At 51.8% G+C, this 18,183-nt stretch overlaps 1 protein-coding gene across 1 annotated transcript in view; it reads left to right on the top strand.

Moving 5' to 3' along the window:
* PPP4R4 (protein phosphatase 4 regulatory subunit 4) overlaps positions 1-18,183 on the top strand; it is a 2,085,322-nt gene that overhangs the window by 1,445,212 nt on the left and 621,927 nt on the right. The window lies entirely within an intron of this gene.

Genomic DNA, 18,183 nt, shown 5'->3' with positions numbered 1-18,183 from the left:
CTTCGGGCCCCGCGGACTCGACTGGGCGACCTCACATGCCGGCGGCTACGGCCCGGCGCCGTTGGAGGCTCCTGCCCCGACGCCGCAGGTCCCCGAGGGGCCCGAGCCTGGGCCCCCGTCGACGCCGGTCGACCTCGTTACGCCTCCTCCGCCGGCGCCGACACCGATACCACCCCCGACGCCGGCTCCGGTCGACGTCAATCCCCGGTTCAGCCCCTGTCCGGTCCTGACGCCGATGCGGCGCCGCCTGACGCCGCTAGAGACACATATTGTCTATCGACCGGCTCCGATCATTCCTCCTGGTTACCAGGAATCGGATGACGGGGGCGACTGGGAGGGGTCTGAGGACCCTATGGCCCTTCAGAGCCAACTTGCTCAGGACTGGGCGGATGAACTGGGGGAGGCCAGTGGGTTGGATACCTCACCAGACACTGGATTCATCTCTCCTCCGACTGTGGCTTCGGAGGAGGGTGCAGCCTTTTCTGTGGTGCTGCGCAAGGCGGCCGAAGCCCTTGGGCTAAAGCTGCCTGCCGTGGCTGTGAGGACTAACATCCTCACTGAGGTGCTTCAGTCTGCCGCATGCTCCACTGAGCCTCTGCTGCCATTCAATGAGGCCCTCACTGACGTTCTGCAGGGCACCTGGTCCAAGCCCTCCACAGTCCCTCCTGTGGACAGGAACGTTGCCAGGCGCCACCGCCCTGCTCCGGGCGACCCCAGTTTTCTGTCCCAACACCCCACCCCCGAGAGTCTGGTTATCCAGGCCTCTACCTCCCAATCCTCCTTCCCGTCCGCTCCTCCGGACCGGGATTCCAAGAGACTGGAACAGTTTGGTAAGAAGCTGTTCTCTTCGCTCAGTTTGGGCCTGCGGTCTTTGAACACCGCCTGTCTCTTGGACCGTTATTCCCACTCTCTGTGGGATGCGGTGGAGGACGTGCTGCCACTGTGCCCGGAGGAGGCCCGGGCGCAGCTTTCCTCGGCCCTGGCCGATGGGAGAGATGCAGCGCGCCATGCAATCCGATGTGGGCTTGACACTACGGACTCACTGGGTAGGGCGATTTCTACCACGGTGGCGCTTCAACGTCACACCTGGCTGCGGTCCACGTCCTTTTCAGAGGATGTCCAGAGCACCCTCATGGACATGCCTTTTGATGGCGCTCGCCTTTTTGGTGACAAAGCGGACAGTGCGCTGGCTCGCTTCAAGGACTCCCGGGCTACGGCCACGTCCTTGGGCCTCTCGGCCCCGCAGCCACAAACTTCCGCTTTTCGCTCCTTTCGTGGCCAAGGAAGGGGCTCCTCCTCACGTCCGCCTAGCCACCGGCCGCAGAACCAACCTGCACGCAGTCGCGGACGTGGTTTCCGCCGTGGCGGTAGTGGAGGACGACGCGGTCAGTCCACATCCACCCCGGCAGCATCCGCCTCAAAGCCTTCCTAGTCCGAGCTTTCAGGCCCATTCCACGCCAGTGGGCGGCAGAGTTCGCCATCACCTGCTCCACTGGCGGTCCATCACATCGGACAGGTGGGTGCTGCAAATCGTCCGAAGGGGCTACTCCCTCCCCTTTGAGACGACCCCTCCAGCCATGCCACCGCAGCACCACCGTATCTCGGGGGATCATTTGAATCTTCTCCACGAGGAAGTTTCGGCCCTCTTGGCCAAGGGGGCCGTCGAGCGCGTTCCGAGCCCAGAAGTAGGTCGTGGTTGTTATTCCCACTACTTTCTGGTTCCCAAGAAGGGCAAAGGGGGCCTACGCCCTATCTTGGACCTCAGGAACGTCAATGCCTTCCTCCGGATGGAACGGTTCAAAATGTTAACTTTGGCTCAGGTTCTAGCTGCCCTCGACCCTGGAGACTGGATGGTAGCGTTGGACTTGCAGGACGCATATTTCCACATCCCCGTCCTGCCGGCCCACCGGCGTTACCTGCGGTTCACGGTGGGTCAGGAGTACTTTCAGTTTACCGTGCTCCCCTTCGGCCTTACCAGTGCCCCTCGGGTGTTCACGAAAGTGATGGCGGTGGTCGCAGCTCATCTGCGCAGATCAGGGGTTCCAGTCTTCCCCTATCTCGACGACTGGTTGTTGAAGGCGGGCTCGCCCCAGGCAGTCGTCTCCCACCTCCAGACTACTGCGGATCTCCTGCATTTGCTGGGGTTTTCCATCCACGTGCCGAAGTCACACCTGAGTCCCTCTCAGAAGCTCCTTTTCATCGGAGCAGTTCTCGATTCGGCGCAGTTCCGGGTTCATCCACCGGAACAGCGGGTCCGGGATATACAGGCCCTGATTCCCATCTTTCGGCCTCTATCCTGGGTTTCGGTCAGGCTAGTGTTGCGGCTTCTGGGGCTGATGGCCTCCTGCATCCTACTAGTGCATCACGCGAGGCGGCGCATGCGGGCTCTGCAGTGGGACCTGAAGTTTCAGTGGGCCCAGCATCACGGCAACCTGTCCGACCATGTCTTGATCTCGGAGGGCACTGCACAGCAGTTGCAGTGGTGGCTCACGGACCGCGATTGGGTCACGGGCAAGAGCCTCTCCCTACCCCTACCGGAGCATGTCGTAGTGACGGATGCGTCCCTCCTGGGATGGGGTGGCCCTATGGGAGAGGCGGAGATCAGAGGCCTCTGGTCTCCGGCGGAGTCTCGCATCCACATCAACTTGTTGGAGCTGAGAGCGATCCGACTTGCACTGAAAGCCTTCCTTCCCTCTGTCCGGGGAAGTGTCGTGCAGGTGTTCACGGACAACACCACCGCGATGTGGTATTGCAACAAACAGGGCGGGGTGGGGTCGTGGACCCTTTGTCAGGAGGCTCTGCACCTCTGGACATGGCTAGAACACCAGGGCATCACCCTGGTGGTTCAACATCTGGCGGGCTCTCTGCACGCCAGAGCAGACGAACTAAGCCGCCGGTGCATGATGGATCACGAATGGCGTCTGAACTCCAAGGTGGCGCAAGGTCTCTTTCAGCAGTGGGGAGAGCCTTGGTTAGATCTATTCGCCACCAACGAGAACGCGCAATGTCAGCATTTCTGCGCGTTGGAATTTCCAAGGCGGCACTCGCTCGGCGACGCTTTTCGTCACGAGTGGAGTTGCGGTCTGTTGTACGCCTTTCCGCCTATACCACTTCTGCCCAGAGTGCTGAAGAAGATCAAGCGCGACCGGGCCCAAGTCATCTTGGTGGTTCCGGATTGGGCACGAAGGTACTGGTATCCCGAGCTACTCAGTATGTTGACCGATCCTCCGATACGTCTGCCCCTTCGGGAGGATCTTCTGTCGCAGCAGCAGGGGACGGTCCTACACCCGAACTTGTCCAGCCTCCACCTCCATACGTGGAGATTGAGCGGCGGCAGTTGATGCCATTTGACTTGCCTCCTGAAGTCTGCGATATCATTCTGGCAGCCAGGCGTCCCTCCACAAAGACGGTATACGCCTGCCGGTGGAACTAATTTGTGGCATGGTGCACAGCAAAGGCTGTGGATCCCCTTTCCGCCCCTCTTTCTGAGGTTATCCTCTTTCTTCTTTCTTTGGTCCAGCAGGGCTCTGCCCTGGGCACCTTGAAAGGTTATCTTGCTGCTCTCTCTGCCTTCTTACAGCTTCCAGATCAGCCCTCTCTTTTCAAGTCCCCTGTAGTGTCACGCTTTCTTAAAGGCATTACTCACATGTTCCCTCCTGTCCCTTTCGTAATGCCTCAGTGGGACTTGAATCTTGTCTTGACATTCTTGATGTGCGCTCCCTTTGAGCCTCTTCACAATTGTCCTCTTCGTCTTCTAACTCTTAAGACTGCTTTCCTGGTAGCCATCACCTCGGCTAGACGGGTGAGTGAGCTCCAGGCTCTATTGTCCAAGCCTCCTTTTCTATCTGTTCATCCGGACAAGGTTGTCCTTCGGCCTCGTCCTTCCTTTCTACCGAAAGTGGTGACCCCTTTTCATCTTGGGCAATCTGTCACTTTGCCCACCTTCTTTCCGCCTCCGCATCCTTCCAAAGAGGAAGAGCGGCTCCACCGTCTGGACCCAAAACGTGCGCTCTCCTTTTATTTGGACCGCACTAAACAGTTCCGGGTGGACGACCAGCTATTCATTGGCTACGTGGGTGCAAAGAAGGGAAAAGCTGTACACAAACGGACCATCTCCCGGTGGGTCGTTTTGTGTATAAAAATCTGTTATTCCTTGGCAAAAAAGGAACCGCCTGTTGGGCTGCGTGCCCATTCTACTCGGGCCACAGCGGCTACTACTGCTTTGGGACGGGGAGTCCCTTTGCAGGACATCTGTCAGGCGGCAACGTGGGCTTCGCTGCACACGTTTGCCAGGCATTATTGCCGAGACAGCCAATTCCGGAGGGATGGCTTCTTTGGCCGTTCTGTCCTCCAGGACTTTCTGGTGTGATCTTGGTTCGCAGACCCACCACCGGGGTTGGTATTGCTTGGGTATCTATTCTAAGGTGAGGAATCTAACTAACGTGTTTCTTTCAGATGAACGAGTTACTTACCTTCGGTAACGATGTATCTGTAAGAAACATTAGTTAGTTAGATTCCTCACCGACCCACCCATCCTCCCCGTTCTGAGAACTGACATCTAGGGTTAAGGCTATCCCTTTCAGGGCCCTAGAATTTTTTGGCACCAGTGTCGGTATCTTGCATGGCTCTGCGTTCCTGGCGCGGAAGGCTATGTACAAGAACTGACGTCAGCGCGCGAGGGTGGCGTCTAAGTACTCCGACGACGTCATTCCGGCGCACGACGCCGACGACGGACGCGGAGCCGCAGACGACGCGGAGCCGCAGACGACGCCTAGCGACGCGCAAGGGGTATTGCTGACGAAAAATCTTCTGGATCCAGTCTGACGCCTGGGGATATTCTAAGGTGAGGAATCTAACTAACTAATGTTTCTTACAGATACATCGTTACCGAAGGTAAGTAACTTGTTCTTTTGGTGCAAAGAAATAAAGACGTGAAGATCTTCCAGATGCGTTACGCTTCTCCGATGTTGCGAGAAGACTCGTCTCGATGCGTCGGCTGCAGCGGCGTCACCCCTTTACGCGATGCGACGACAGCGGCCTTGGCAGCGGCACTCTTCTCTGACATTTGCGAGACGCTTCCGCTCGATGCGATGCTGCAGCGGCGTCACCCCTTTACGCGATGCGACGACAGCAGCTCCGGCGGCGGCACGCTTCTCCGTGGATGATGATGCAGTGCAATGCGACAACTACGATGGCTGCGATGGCGACACGCTTCTTCCTCGATGCGAGACTCTTCTCTTGAGGCGGTGCAATGCGTCAGCTACGATGGCTGCGATGGCGACACGCTTCTTCGGCGTTGCGAGACACTTCCGGAATGATGCGAGATGCTTCTGCTCGATGCGATGCTGCAGCGGCGACACCCTTTGCGAGATGCGACGACAACAGCTCCGACGGCGGCACGCTTCTCCCTCTTGAGTCGCGCTTCCAGCTCCTTGCGACACGCAGTCCCTCAGAAGGCCCCACAACAGCAGCAGGCACTTCCAAAGAACTCTGGGGAGCTGGGGGGTGAAGTCCACTGGTCCTGGGACTTCGTTCAGGGGGCAAGCTCAGCACAAGCCCTTGGAGATCTTTTAAGCACAAGTTGAAATAAAGTCTTTGTAGTCTTTCTCCTTGTTAGACCTGGCACCTTGGCGTGAGTCTCCCTCCCTCTTTTTGTCACTGTGCCTCATGTGTTTTTATGGTGTTGGCCGCTCAGCGCGCTGTGCCACTGCCAACCAGTGTCGCGGTGCGAGTGCTCCCTATGTAAATTGTATATGTTGGTTGGATTCCATGATTGGATTGTTTGGTTTACTATCAGACCTAAGTAAAGTGCGCCAGGGGCGCCAGGGCATGTAAATACGAACACCGCTGGTGGGCTTGCAGCACGGGTTGTGCCACCCACAGAAGCGGCCGGTAAAATACGTCTAAGGTCTGCCATCGCAGAACCTGCGTGCAGTCTGGTACTGACACGCCGACCGACAAGTGCCCACACTTGCCAGTCCCTAAAACCTTCCCTTAGCTGCATGTTAGTCACCCCTCTGGTAGGCCCCCGGGCAGGGTGCGTTGTAAGCCTAAGGTAGGACAAGCCCGGATGCGTGGCATGTCCTAGTAGTGAATTACCGCCATCTTGTTGTTCACTACTGCAAGGCTACCCTGTTCTCATAGGCCAGTATGGGCGGCCTGGATTATTACACCCTATGATCCTAACCGACCCAGGGAACATGGTAGAAGATCGAGTTTAGTATGCCTGAACTCGGAATAATAAGGTACATCTTTTCGCAAGGTTTATTTTAATATTCCGGGTTTGCAAATGCCGCTTTTAGAAAGTCGGCCTTAGCTTGCCTAAACATTTCAGCCGCCTCTGCGTGATGTGTATCTGATGTCTGGCTGGTGTGAGTGACAGGGCTGGGGGAACCCAGATGGGCAGGGCTAGGTAGCCTGGTATGAATAGGACGATCGACAGGTAGATGGGTGGGAGGAGTGCTCCTAGGTTCTGAATAGGACAGTGCTCCGCTACCTCGATGCCGGCTCCACCCCCTGTGGAGCGTCTGATGACTCTGCCCTGCACTCTGAAAGAAGAAGCCTGCATCACGTAAACAAAGTGCTCAGAAACCGGACTGAACTAGGCAAGGGCCCCCCTGGCCTGGGAGAACAAAAGATTTGTGGTATAAATGGAGGAGCCCTGCTCCTAAGAAACTAGATCCGCTTTTGACCAAGAAGAATCTCTGCCTGAGGAGGAGGCACCGGGAAAGCTGTAGGAGGAAGACTGTCCCTATCCTGGGGGATTGGCCTGCAGTGGTGACCTTGCTGCCAAAGGAGAGAAGAGAAACTGTTGCTGAAGACTTTTACTTTACTTTTACTTTCAAGACTTGTGCTTTTCCAAAACGATCTCCAAGGGCTTGGAACTGAGCTTGCCCCCTGAACTGAGCCCCAGGACCATTGGGCTCTACCTGATCTTCACTCGCCTGCTGCTGGACTGTGGTGTCCTTTCCCTCGCCGGAGCTGTGACCCTCGTGCCCAGTCCCTCCCTGAGCCGTGACCAGGACTGCTTAGCCGCCCCCGCCTTGGGAAGAGCCTCGCTCGATCGGAGCCGCTCCCCCTACGCTGTGCTGGGCTGCCCCGTCACCTCGCTCGTGGAGGCTCGCTGTGCACCTTCACCCTCCCGCCGGAATCGGCGTTTGTGAGCATCTCCAAGCCTCGGACGGCCCGGACGCATCTGCGTGCCCGGCTGCCCCGCTTTGTTCACCCGCCACCTACAACACCCCGCTCTTGTCGTGAGCCTGAGGATCAGACACCCTCGTGAAGTGTGGGAGCCCCGGACGCCGCCTCGCTCTTCTGTCGAAGAGCCGCTGAAATCCCGCACCCGCCTTTGCGTCAAGAAACAAGGTACTGTACTTACGAACTCGACCGCGAGCTCGCATCGGATCCAGGGTCCGCAACGTTCTTATTTCCCTGTCATCTGCTGTGTGCTTCCGGGGCGCTGCCTCAGCACAAAGTACGCTGAGGCCTACAGTTACCTTGTGCCCGCCTAAAGATCTTTCCGTAACACAAAGAGAACTTTACCGTATTTCCAAGAATTGTGGCCCCATCAGTTCAACGTTACTGGGCCTTGTATTTGAATCTGCTGAATCTACATAAAAGCTTATTTTTATATACTTCCTGATTGGTGTCCGTTTGTGGTGCATGAAAGGGGTTTACTGTATGTGTAATTGCATTTGCTTAACCGTGTACGCCTGAGACTTAGCCTAGACTGCTCGCGCCACGCACCTAGAGGGTGAGCAGGGGTTATTCTGGGGAGTCATCCTTCGCCCTGACAAGAAGTAAAGGGTTCCTGCTTGTTGTGGGTTCACACCTGCGTCAACCAGAGCCCCCTCATTTCTAACACTCCTCTCCTTCCAGCAGCAAGGCAACCACTGCAGGCCAATCCCCCAGGTCAGGGACAGTACTCCTCCTTACAGCTTTCCCAGTTCCTTCTCCTCAGGCAGAGGTTCTTCTTGTCAAGCAGGGTCTAAGGAGCAGGGTCCCAATACTTATACCCCTAATTCCTTTGTTCCTCTGGGGTAGAGGGGCCTTTGCCCAGTCCAAACCAGTTCTTGAGCACTTTGTTGACATGACTCTGCCTTTCTATTCAGGGTGCAGGGCAGAGACATCAGCCGCTCCACAGGAGGTGGAGCCAGCATTGTGGTGGCAGAGCACAGCCCTATTCAGAGTCCAGGTGCATTCCTCCCACCCATCTGGATGTCAAGCTCTCTATTCACCACCAGGCTACCTAGCCCTGCCCCTCTGGGTTTCCCCAGCCCTGTCACTCGCACAAACCAGACAGGCAGATACACATCATAGCAGAGGCGGGCTGAAATGGTTAGGCAAGCAAATACCAACTTTCTAAAAGTGGTATTTGCAAACACAGAATATTAAAATAAACTTTACTAAAAGATGTATTTTATTATTCTGAGTTCAGGCATACTAAACTCGATTTTCTACCATGTTCCCTGGGTCTGTTAGGATCATAGGATGTAACAATTCTAACAGCCCATTCTGGCCTATGGAGAACAGGTAGCCTTACAATAGTGAAAAACTAAATTGGCTGTAATTCACTATTAGGACATGCCACACACATCAGGGCTTGTCCTACCTTATGCTTACAATGCACCTTGCCCTTGGGCCTACCATAGGGGTGACTAATATGAAGTTAAGGGAAGGTTTAGGGACTGGGAAGTGGGTGCACTTGCCCAGTCAGCATGACAGTACCAGACTGCACGCAGGTTCTGCAATGGCAGACCTTAGACACATTTTACTAGGCCGCTTCTGTGGGTGGGACAACCAGTGCTGCAAGCCCACCAGCAGCATTTGTATTTACAAGCCTTGGGCAATCCTGGTGCACTTTACTGGGGTCTGACAGTAAACCAAATAAGCCAATCATGGAATCCAACCAACATATACATTTTAAATAGGGAGCACTTACACTGTGGCACTGGTTGGCAGTGGCACAGTGCTCTGAGCAGCTAACACCAGCAAAACACATGAGGCACAGCGACAAAAAGTGGAAGGGAGACTCACGCCAAGGTGCCAGGTCTAACAATACTATAGCAAAATGAGGTATAGTGTGCACAGAGTCCAGTGGAACCCCAAAGGTAGGCAGAGGTAAAAGTAGATAGCACCTTACTTTCTTACTTTTTAGTTAGTTAACAGATTACTATGTATGTTACTTTTCAGATTAATTTTGCTAATTGGTGTAATATGCCTAGATATCACACTGAGACATCACCAAGGCAAAAGGTAAGTAATTCACTTTTAGTACATATGCAGTTTTTCAATGTTCCATGCAAACCAACTCCACACAGAACAATTTTCAAGCAAAAACAGTCAAGGTATTCCTATAGAGGAAAATGAAGTTAACGGTTTGCAGGTAAGTACTTATTTGTGGGAGTTGGTATTCTCGGGTTAGAACCAGGGTCCCCCCGGGGTCGAGGTTGCACTCTCAGAATACCTTCAGCGGCACTAGGCCAGCCAGGTGCAGAGTAGGGGTGGGCGAGATTTCCGTTCCGCTCACGGAAATTGCGACATTTCGACATTTTCGCGTTCCGCGTGGAATGCGAAAATGTCGAAACTTCCGCGATCCGTGACCGGAACGGACATATGCAGGACAGGATTCATTCTGGCACGATGCTCCTGTCACAAAAATAAAACCTCAACAGGAAGCCCTTACAGATATAAATAAAGCAGGTGCCCGAGTTGGAGCTCAAATTCAGTAACGCATTAATCAGCACAAAACATTCGGGAGTAGCTAGGTTGAGGCTGGGCAGGTGTGCTTTTCTCCCCACATCTACGGTCAAAAATTAGCTGTGATCCTCGATGGATCTCTGTGCATCCACGACTTTCTCGAGCTCACCCCCGTGTAAATCCTGACGCCAGGAGGTTCTGTCTCCTCATCTGCTGCTCTGATCGGTCTCTGGCCCTTTATAAACAAGCGGCATGTGAACTGCATGGAAGCCCCGCCACACACCCCAGCGGTGGGCATCGTCTTCCCGCCCTTTCCCCCACTATGATGGACAGCTGACTCACGGAACCCCGGGGCCCGTCGGCACCGTGGCAACGTTAAAGACACACATGGTCACTGTAGACAACTCTTCTGGCCCTTTACGCAGTTGTAGTGTAGGAAAAGCACTATACATTTACCCAACGAGGTAGCACTTACAGATTAGCCAGTAGAAAGTACTCCGCGTCCAGTTATCTCCCGTCAAAAATTAGCTGTGATCCTCGATGGAGCTCTGTGCATCCACAACTTTTTCGAGCGCAATCCCCGTGTAGTTCCTGACACCAGGAGGTTCTGTCTCCTCGTCTGCTGCTCTGATCGGTCTCTGGCCCTTTAAACAAGCGGCATGTGAACTGCATGGAAGCCCCGCCACACACACCAGCGGTGGGCAACGTCTTCCCGCCCTTTCCCCCACTATGACGGACAGCTGACTCGAGGGCACCCAACCGGAAGGACTAATCTCCGCGATCACGCGAAATATCGCGAGATCTCGGAGATTTTGTGCCGTTTCGCGATATTTGGCGAAAGGCACTTCCGGTAATTCCGCTCACCCCTAGTGCAGAGTGCTGAGGCCCAATGTTATCCAATTGGGAATAGAAGGCCACCGGTTGGTTGCTGCTCACGAGCAGGCCAAGAGGTTGTGGGAGCAAAGCTTCTGGTGTTAGGCTCAGAGCAATGTGGGATCCGCTTTAGCACAGCAGGTGCACCCACAGTGGTGCTGGGGCGACCAGGGGCAGGGTGCTGTTTTGGTGTCGTGTGCCCTGTTGTTTTCAATGGGAGTTGCGGGTTTTAGGTTTTGGCTGCAGGCTTGTTCCAGAAAGACTTCTGGGAGGAACCAACAGCTGGGCAGGTAAGTTGGAGGGCTCGGGGATGTAGGTGCACCTCGGGTTCTCTTCTTCAAGGCTCAGGCAGCTGGATGCAGGGATGTCTTTTGAGGTCAAATTTCACCTTACCGGGCAACTCGCAAGCGGGGGGTTCTCAGTGCAGAGGCTACAGGCAACGGTGGAGAGTCCTGGAGGGGTCAAACCACGATGGACTCAGACTCTGGAGCTCTGGGGGACCTCACTGGGACCGTGGGCCACTCGGACTCAGGCCGTAGGCGTCGGGTGCAGTGATGGTTCCATGCCTAGGTTTTTTTGTCCTCAGCAGGCTCAGAGTCTTTCTTGGCTGTTTCTTTTGGACAAAGCTGCTGTTCACAGGAGATCCGGCCTTTGTTGAAGGCAGTCTTTTCTCTCAGGGGTTCTGGAGGTCGCTGACTGCAGAACAAGGTGACTTTTTGCATAGGATCTCTGGGAATCTGCAGACGGGCCGGTAGGGCTGGGGCCTCGTCAGTTGTTCTCTGCAGTCTCCTATGCTGGGCGTCTTCTTTCATCCTTCTTCTTCGTAGGTTGCAAGAATCTATCTTCTTGGTTCAGGGCTGCTTCCTAAATACTGTATTTAGGCGGTGTTTTAGGGGTCTCGAGGTCAGTAACCAATGGCTACTGACCTTAGGGTGACTACACCCTTGGTGTGCTCACACCACGTGGGGTAGTGGGCAGAATTCCTAAATTCCTAATCCTAATTGGAGAGTGCCTGCCATCTGCAAGATAGTGGGTACTGAAGGCTTCACCTTGCCTCCCCCACCTGAGGGGTGGGGTTGGCAGAGGTGGGCACACCTTCTGGTCTGTGCTAATTTTTCCTGCCGATCTACCTGCCGAAAAGAAGGGGAGACAGGAAGTTGGCCTGCTCCTGATTGCAGGAGAGGCTGGGGTTGCATTACAAAGGCAGCAAGGCATTTGAAGCTCCCCTGCCACAGATGGCTCTTCCTGTGCTGGGGAAGGTATGAACACCTCCGCCCAGGAAAGGCTTTGACTCTGGGACACCCACGGAAGTTTGGCTGCACGGCCTGGTCACAATGTGGCCATCATCCCTTCGCTCTGCCAAAGGCAATGTGTGATGGGGTGGTCAGGACCCCACATTGAGTTGACTGCAGGGCCAGGACACTGTCCAGGCGTTGCAACCAAGTCCCATGAGAGCATATCCAAATGCCATGCATTGTTGGGTGCGTTTAGGGGTTGGCCGCAGGGCCTGGCAACAGGCCTGGCCCTGAAGCTAAACCCATGCTGGTGCTGCCAAACGTCTTGCATGGCAAGAAGGTTGGTGCCTGTATGGGGGTTGGTTACGGTGCCTGGTAATAGGCAAAGTCCTGTGTGCCAGCCATGCAGAGCTGAAGGCTATCCCCTGCAATGAGGTGGCCTAAGGCCATCCCCATGTTGTGCACAGACAAGATTTGGCTGCAAGGCTGGCTGCAGGTAAGGACCTGCGGCCAACCCTATGCCAGCATGAGCAAAGGCTGTGCACTGTGGGATTTTGGACACCCGCAGTGTTGGGTGCAGGCCCTGTGGGCAACCCACTGCTGTGCACACCACTGTGTACAGCCAAACGGTGTGCTCAGCTGGGGAGTTGGGTGAATATGATGAAAAAGGTATGAAAATTAGATTTTAGCTTCCTCTAAGAAAAAAAAAATAGCAATTCACTGATAAAAACAAAACTTAAAGTAATGTTATTGTTAGGTGTTAAAATAACACAAAGACTAATGTTTAACAAGACTAAAAAATGAAATTCACTAGTTTCAATTCACTGAGCTAACTGTAACTTGCACCCAAGCCATACACTGCTTATGACCTCACATATTACATCACTCATGACTAGTTAAATGACATAATTGATGGTGTCGGGATCATTGTGACATTGTTAAGTCTGGTTTGTGTACTTGAGGTAATACAACATGCTATACCTGTGAGCAATATTCTCGAAGACTTCAAATGACCCGCAAGTTTAAGTTGAGAGGTTATTAGGTATACATTGAAAAGATACATTCTGTGAAGTTTTGTGGACAACCCTCCGTACTTTATTAAAATAAACTACACATGTTCCTGCATGTGCAAATTGGCATACAGCATTAGAGCTATGTTTACAACATAATTGTGAGATAAACCACGTCTAAGTGGGACACCCATACAATGTACATTTTATTCTTTAATCTAAAATGCAAAGTCTTCAGCAGTTATGGGAATAAACATCAACACCTTATGAATGGCCTTGTTACAAGGAACAAGTGTATAACTCTGTATTGCAATTATTTAACATGGGCAAGTGACCAAATATCCAATGTTGGTTAATCTATTGTCAACAGCAACTTTAGCCTTTAACACAGATTTTTTGGGAACGAGCTTTGGCTTTAAGCCACACCCTACTTTCAATCATAACTCTGCAACCCAAATCAGGTGCACTCCGCCTTTTCCTTGTTTAACTTGCAGTACAATTTCCACCCAAATTTAAGTGATTTGTAAAACTGTACACCATATAAATTTCAACATGCACAATTGAATTTGCATCCAATGCTTAAGCAATTATCATGCTATTTATTCACACATGTGCTGTTAGTAACTCTATAGTGTAAATTACTATGTCACTCAAAATGTCCTCCGTGATGCACTCAATGATGTATTTAATGTTTTGTGAGTGATGCAATATGTGAGGTCCTCAGCAGTGCACGGCTGGGCGCGAGTTATATTTAGCTCAGTGAAGTATACCTAGTGAATTTCACAGTCTTTTCGTTTTTAAAGGTTTGTTTTTATGTTATTTCAACAACTGTCTTTAAGTCACTTTAACCTTTGGGTTTTTCAGTGAATTTCTAGTGTTTCTTTTTAACTTAAGCTAAAATCTTATAACCATCATGTTAGAAATGGGATTTCTGGTTGGCTAAGGCTTGCGCCAAAGCCAGGCAGAAACCACCACTCTAGTCAGGGCAAGGGAGTTACACGCCGAAGATAACCCCTGCTCACCCCCTTGGTAGCTTGGCACAAGCAGTCAGGCTTATCCTGGAGGCAATGTGTAAAGCGTTTGTGCAACACACACACACAGCAGCAACCCACTAGGCACACCACAAAAAGAACTCCACACAAGGTTATATAAAAAAAATAGCCTTTGTATTGTCATAAACACATTAGATCAATGTGAAATACCACGCACACCTTGAATTAATCCAGTGGTTCGACAAGTTGATGTTTAGGGGCGTGCTAAGAGGAGTCGTCCTCTAAACCAAGACGTAGAAATGCAAGCGTCAGTTGCACCAATCTCAATTGAGTGGTGTCCCTCTTGTAGCACAGTCACTAAAAGCAACGACGTTGCAATGATGTGAATCAAAGGGTAAAGGCTGTAGTTTGAAAATAACTGATTTATTGATGATAATCCATCAAAATGATAATCTTCATTGTAGTCATGAGATTTTCAATTTTTAAAATTCATGTAGTTTAAAGCAACCGGGAAACATAGTCCTCAATGCATTTCGGGTATACGATTACCCTTCATCAGGAGGAATCCTGAAAGAACGTGATACATAGGAGTAAATTGTAATGACCTATTCAATAACATAGTCGTTAGTCGTGAAGTGTCAGAGTAAGCTAAAATCTGTGGTCATGTTAGAGTTGAAAATAAGATCCTATGTGTGTTAACGGTGTTTCAAAAGAAATAAAAAGAAAACCGGTGAACGGCAAAATAATATATCTGCGTTAACAAGATAGTGACGTCTGCTGAAAAAAAAAAAAATTGGCTCGAAAAGTAGTGAAAGTGATGCCGGTGGGTAACGGAATAACGTGGTGTGTCCACGTTAAAAATAATGATAACGTGCACTGAAACTATAACATTTATCACCCCGTGTTTGGATATCTATGTAAATAAAAGGGATGGCGGAAGAAAACCTACCTCGGTGAAGTTTGAAAAGAGAATTCAACGTGCTCCCGTGAATCATGCGCATGGCAGCCGTAGCCCGCTATGGTCATGAACAGTGAAAAGAGATCGGTTAAATGTAAGCGGTCAGCGTGGCGGCCATGTTGGATAGGGAAGACCATGTTAATAAAGTTTACGATAGAAAAATGAAAGGTGAAAAGTAAAGTGCACTTTTTGGTGAATAAAAAGTGACAAATGAATGCTTAAATCAGTCATTAATAAAATATAGTAAACAATAAGAACACAGGTTCGTGAGGAAAACATAATCATGGACAGAGAAAACATAAATTGACGTCCTGTAGTGACCGATAAATGATGAAGGAAAATAGTTGGAAAAAGATAGCACCTTATCTTTTTCCAACTATTTTCCTTCATCATTTATCGGTCACTACAGGACGTCAATTTATGTTTTACTATATTTTATTAATGACTTGAACCGGGCGAAAGTTCAGAGGTGACACCAGCCTCCACTCTTCCGTGACAACACGTCTGCTCCACAGCGTAAACTTCCACCAGGCCAGTGTAGGCTCCCCTTTTTAATACAAATTCCAACACAACGAAGCTTCTAGCAAGCCTCGCCCCCTCGTTCTCATGAGAGCCCGTACCAGCCTGCTCCAAGGCCACTGCATCGGTTGATCAGGCCTTTGCTTTGGCTCCGAGACAGACTATGTACATTCCTCTGATAAGAACCAGTTCTCTCTAGTCAGTACAGTGTGAAAAACAGGAGGAAAGCAAAACATGCCCTCTTCTTCGTGCAGGCACAGAAAATGGCTTCAGCATGAAAATGGAGTTAGTTAAGCCATGCACACAGAAAGGCCCAAAGCAAGATGAAATTGAAAAGCAAGATGACATGAGAACATGTCAAAGGCAAAAGTCAGCACTGCCATAAAGCAAGGTAAAGTCAGAAAACAGAATGACATTAGACCACGTCAAAGCCCATAGGTCAAAGTCATAATTCACCTAACGCAAATAACATTATACACTTAATCCCTCAGTATCCAACATTAAGCACGTGTGTGCACCATCACCCACAACACTGCACCTCAACATCCCATACCTTCTATTCTTGGCAAAACTATTCTACTAAAAGACAGCAAGATTACAGGACAGAAGAGAAGCAGGCATATGCAAACCCATCCTACATTAAGGCTAGGGTAACATAACACACTTAAAATCAGTTAACATGGTGGTGGTTGAGGGTCATCATAGGGTGTCAGACCACAAAAGTGGCTCATTCACTACAAGTAGGCATCACAAGCATAAATACATTATGCAATACCTGTAAGCATGAGCACCATCACATAAACACATTGGGCATCACATTAGGGCCTTTCGCCCTAACAATACTCAACTGACCCCCTGGCCAACTGGCCTTCCAATGGGGCTCAAATGCCCTATGTCCAGAAATGTCAGGGCGTAGGTAGGGCTACTCAATTATCCCTAGGGCAGCAAAAAGCAGCAAAGCCAAGGTGCGCAATGGCACTGGGCATGGGGTGTTTCTCACCCCCTCATCATCAAAAGAAAGTGCCCCCGTGATGCAGCTGCCCGCTCCTTCTCACGGTGCGGCTGGAATTGGGCCTGGCACCACTGTGCCTCGCAAAAGAATGCCATCAAGTCCCACTCCGGGACTCCTAAAAGAATGCTCTGGCCCAAACGTTGCAGCGGCCCGCCCTTGCAGTGCTGCTGTGGGGACTGAGGCCAACAAGACTCTGGCCCAACTGGGCACGCTGGAGCCCCACTCCTGGACTCCTAAAATGAAAGAGCCTAAATGTTGCAGCTGCCCGCTGTCAGATGGGGCAGCTGAAAAGACATCACGGGCACCACAATGCCCGTCGAGCATAGAACAAATGCTCGCAGCTCAGCCCCACTCACCGGGGCACTGCAGGGGTTCCTCAAGGGCTCTTCAGGCTTCGGCGGCGTATCACCTTCAAATGCGGTGGGGGCAGGCACCGACAATGTGCCTTGGGCCCCCTCCGCGGTAGTCACCAAATGCTGCTGCACTTGGAGCTCTCCCTCACACAGGGGGGTGCTATGTTCTCTCCACGGCCGCAACTTCCGGGTGGCTCGGCAGGCCCCGCCCACCTCCAGGCAAGGCTGCCTGGCATCCGCGTCGCGGCTGCAGCGCTCCTTCTCCCCGGGCTGCGGCAGCGATTCCTTTGCTCAGCGGCAATGCAGGGTAGGCTCCCGCCTTACGGTACACCACAGAAGCGGGGTGGGCACCCGCTAAGAAAATTAACTCAGTGCGGCTGCAATCGCGGGGTGGGCTCCCGCTGAAGAATACAGATGCGGGGGAATCCCTACGCCGGGCATTCCCTGTTCACGATGAGCAGCTCAGTGCTGCAGTGCCCACATGCTCCTCAGATAAGAAAAGCGCTCTTTAAAATAAAATAAAAGCAAAGCGCTCCCAATGCGCTAGAAGTGAAGTCCAAAAGGGCAAAAGCTGAATTCAAGAGTCTTTGGTGCTGGGCACGCAGGGGCCCCCAGGAAATAGCAGCTGGGTCCTGCGGCGGTACCTCCTGGCAGAGTGTCCCCCCAGAGTCAGCACAAGCACACACTTTTCATGGGGTCACAGCCCCTTCCTTTATAGTACACATTTCCTTTGTCTGAAAGCCCAGGGCTGTGGAAACCAGATGCAACTGGTTTTGGAGCACTCTGTTTACCAGGCTCCTCTTTCCTATTGTTAGGTGGGGGCTCGTCATCAGACACACCACAGGGGGGCGGAGTCAGCATTCACTAGGGCAGGCACGATCCTATTCAGGGACCAGGGAACTCCCCTCCCACTACTCAAAATGTAGATGTCCCATTCCGCTTAGCGCTGACTCACCCTGCCCCTCCTGGAGCCACCCATACCTCACCAGCCCCTGTCACTCAAAAGCCAGACATTGATTCACATCAGGCAGGCAGACCCATAGCACACAGAAATGCCAACTTCTTTAAAGTGGCATTTCTAACATAACCACAATACTTCTGCGCACATCATTGCACAGCATTTATTAATACCATTTCATACATACCAGACTTGACCATGCTGCGCCTCTCATATCAGGATTTACCACTGACCCACATTAATCAGGGAATCCCCCATGCATTCCTATGGGAGGGCAGGCCAATCTTACTACATGTACACAGAGAGCGCACGCACTTTACACTGGGCCACAATGCTAAAGTGCCCAGAGGTCTAAAACCACTACCACCATGTCAGAGCTTAAGGCATAAAGTTCAGGGGTGAACCTGCCAAAAAGGGCCAAGTCCAACACATCCCTGTATATAATGTCACTACCTTCCTTTATAGACCTTGAGCAGAGAACACGACTCAATGTTTCAGTCCAGATAGGCTTGGAGATTGATCTTATAGAGGACCTTATTTTTGCTCCTAAGTGTAAATGTCAACTTCCTAGATG

The sequence above is a fragment of the Triturus cristatus genome, chromosome 9 (assembly GCF_964204655.1).
Source record: "Triturus cristatus chromosome 9, aTriCri1.1, whole genome shotgun sequence".
Classification (NCBI taxonomy): domain Eukaryota; kingdom Metazoa; phylum Chordata; class Amphibia; order Caudata; family Salamandridae; genus Triturus; species Triturus cristatus.
The sequence above is the reverse complement of the archived record's forward strand: the minus strand, read 5'-3'. Positions and strand labels throughout refer to the sequence as shown.